Raw genomic sequence first — 2,500 nt, forward strand, 5'->3', positions numbered from 1 at the left:
AATTCAATGATAAGTTGAAAAATTAAATGTAAAATGTAATAGAAAAGAATGTTATGGCAGTATAAAATTACCTACAGCAACTGGTATTCCCAGGTGTTCTCCCATCCAAGTACTAACCAGGCCCAACACTGCATAGCTTCCAAGATCAGATGAGATTGGGCATGTCCAGTGTGGTTTGGCTGTAGGCGCTCAAAGACATTAACTTTAGACTTCTTTTACTTCTTAACTCAAATACATTCAATGATAAGTTGAAAAATGAACTGTAAAATGTAATAGAAAAGAATGTTATGGCAGTATAAAATTACCTGCAGCACCTAGTATTCCCAGGTGGTCTCCTATCTAAGTACTAACCAGGCCCAACACTGCATAGCTTCCAAGATCAGACGAGATTTGGCATGTCCAGTGTGGTTTGGCTGTAGGTGCTCAAAAACATTAACCTTAGACCTCTTTTACTTCTTAACTCAAGTAAATTCAATGATAAGTTGAAAAATTAAATGTAAAATTTAATAGAAAAGAATGTTATGGCAGTATAAAATTACCTACAGCTCCTGGTATTCCCAGGTGGTCTCACATCCAAGTACTAACCAGGCCCAACACTGCATAGCTTCCAAGATCAGACGAGATTGGGCATGTCCAGTGTGGTTTGGCTGTAGGTGCTCAAAAACATTAACTTTAGACCTCTGTTACTTCTTAACTCAAGTAAATTCATTGATAAGTTGAAAAAATTAAATTTAAAATGTAATTGAAAAGAATGTTATGGCAGTATAAAATTACCTACAGCACCTGGTAATCCCAGGTGGTCTCCCATCCAAGTACTAACCAGGCCCAACACTGCCTAGCTTCCAAGTTCAGACAAGATTGGGCATGTCCAGTGTGGTTTGGCTGTAGGTGCTCAAAAACATTAACTTTAGACCTCTTTTACTTCATAACTCAAGTAAATTCAATGATAAGTTGAAAAATGAAATGTAAAATGTAATAGAAAAGAATGTTATGGCAGTATAAAATTACCTACAGCACCTAGTATTCCCAGGTGGTCTCCCATCCAAGTACTAACCAGGCCCAACACTGCATAGCTTCCAAGATCAGACGAGATTGGGCATGTCTAGTGTGGTTTGGCCGTAGGTGCTCAAAACCATTAACTTTAGACCTCTTTTACTTCTTAACTCAAGTAAATTCATTGATAAGTTGAAAAAATGAAATGTAGAATGTAATAGAAAAGAATGTTTTGGCTGTCTAAAATTCCCTACAGCACCTGGTATTCCAAGGTGGTCTCCCATCCAAGTCCAAACCAGGCCCAACACTGCATAGCTTCCAAGATCAGACGAGATTGGGCATGTCCAGTGTGGTTTGGCTGTAGGTGCTCAAAAGCATTAAATTTAGACCTCTATTACTTCTTAACTCAAGTAAATTCATTGTTAAGTTGAAAAAATTAAATGTAAAATGTAATAGAAAAGAATGTTCTGGCAGTATAAAATTACCTACAGTTCCTGGTATTCCTAGGTGGTCTCCCATCCAAGTACTTACCAGGCCCAACACTGCATAGCTTCCAAGAACAGACGAGATTGGGCATGTCCACTGTGGTTTGGCTGTAGGTGCTCAAAAGCTTTAAATTTAGACCTCTTTTACTTCTTAACACAAGTAAATTCATTGATAAGTTGAAAAAATTTAATGTAAAATGTAATAGAAAAGAATGTTATGGCAGTTTAAAATTACCTACAGCACCTGGGATTCCTAGGTAGTCACCCATCCAAGTACTAACCAGTCCCAACACTGCATAGCTTCCAAGATCAGACGAGATTGGGCATGTCCAGTGTGGTTTGGCTGAAGGTGCTCAAAAACATTAACTTTAGACCTCTTTTACTTCTTAACTCAAGTAAATTCAATGATAAGTTGAAAAATGAAATGTAAAATGTAATAGAAAAGAATGTTATGGCAGTATAAAATTACCTACAGCACCTGGTATTCCCAGGTGGTCGCCCATCTAAGTACTAAGCAGGCCCAACACTGCATAGCTTCCAAGATCAGACGAAATTGGGCATGTCCAGTGTGGTTTGGCTGTAGGTACTCAAAAACATTAACTTTAGACCTCTTTTACTTCTTAACTCAAGTAAATTCATTGATAAGTTGAAAAAATCAAATGTAAAATGTAATAAAAAAGAATGATTTTGGCTGTCTAAAATTACCTACAGCACCTGGTATTCCCAGGTGGTCTCCCATCCAAGTACAAACCAGGCCCAACACTGCATAGCTTCCAAGATCAGACAAGATTGGGCATGTCCAGTGTGGTTTGACTGTAGATGCTCAAAATCATTAACTTTAGACCTGTATTACTTCTTAACTCAAGTAAATTCATTGATAAGTTGAAAAAATTAAATGTAAAATGTAATAGAAAAGAATGTTATGGCAGTATAAAATTACCTACTGCACCTGGTTTTCCCAGGTGGTCTCCCATCCAAGTTCTGACCATACCCAACACTGCATAGCTACCAAGATAAGACGA

At 37.6% G+C, this 2,500-nt stretch overlaps 10 pseudogenes; all 10 read right to left on the bottom strand.

Annotated features, from left to right (window-relative positions):
* Positions 1 to 68: 68 nt before the first annotated feature.
* On the bottom strand, positions 69 to 187 carry LOC148466971 (5S ribosomal RNA; annotated as a pseudogene).
* Positions 188 to 302: 115 nt separating this feature from the next.
* Positions 303 to 421, bottom strand: LOC148466972 (5S ribosomal RNA; annotated as a pseudogene).
* A 115-nt stretch (positions 422 to 536) lies between these two features.
* Positions 537 to 655, bottom strand: LOC148466973 (5S ribosomal RNA; annotated as a pseudogene).
* A 116-nt stretch (positions 656 to 771) lies between these two features.
* Positions 772 to 890, bottom strand: LOC148466974 (5S ribosomal RNA; annotated as a pseudogene).
* Positions 891 to 1,005: 115 nt separating this feature from the next.
* LOC148466975 (5S ribosomal RNA) lies at positions 1,006 to 1,124 on the bottom strand (annotated as a pseudogene).
* A 116-nt stretch (positions 1,125 to 1,240) lies between these two features.
* On the bottom strand, positions 1,241 to 1,359 carry LOC148466976 (5S ribosomal RNA; annotated as a pseudogene).
* A 116-nt stretch (positions 1,360 to 1,475) lies between these two features.
* Positions 1,476 to 1,594, bottom strand: LOC148466977 (5S ribosomal RNA; annotated as a pseudogene).
* Positions 1,595 to 1,710: 116 nt separating this feature from the next.
* On the bottom strand, positions 1,711 to 1,829 carry LOC148466978 (5S ribosomal RNA; annotated as a pseudogene).
* Positions 1,830 to 1,944: 115 nt separating this feature from the next.
* LOC148466979 (5S ribosomal RNA) lies at positions 1,945 to 2,063 on the bottom strand (annotated as a pseudogene).
* A 117-nt stretch (positions 2,064 to 2,180) lies between these two features.
* LOC148466980 (5S ribosomal RNA) lies at positions 2,181 to 2,299 on the bottom strand (annotated as a pseudogene).
* Positions 2,300 to 2,500: the final 201 nt, after the last annotated feature.

The sequence above is a fragment of the Taudactylus pleione genome, unplaced genomic scaffold, assembly GCF_031769625.1.
Source record: "Taudactylus pleione unplaced genomic scaffold, aTauple2 ptg000967l, whole genome shotgun sequence".
NCBI classification, from domain to species: Eukaryota; Metazoa; Chordata; class Amphibia; order Anura; family Myobatrachidae; genus Taudactylus; species Taudactylus pleione.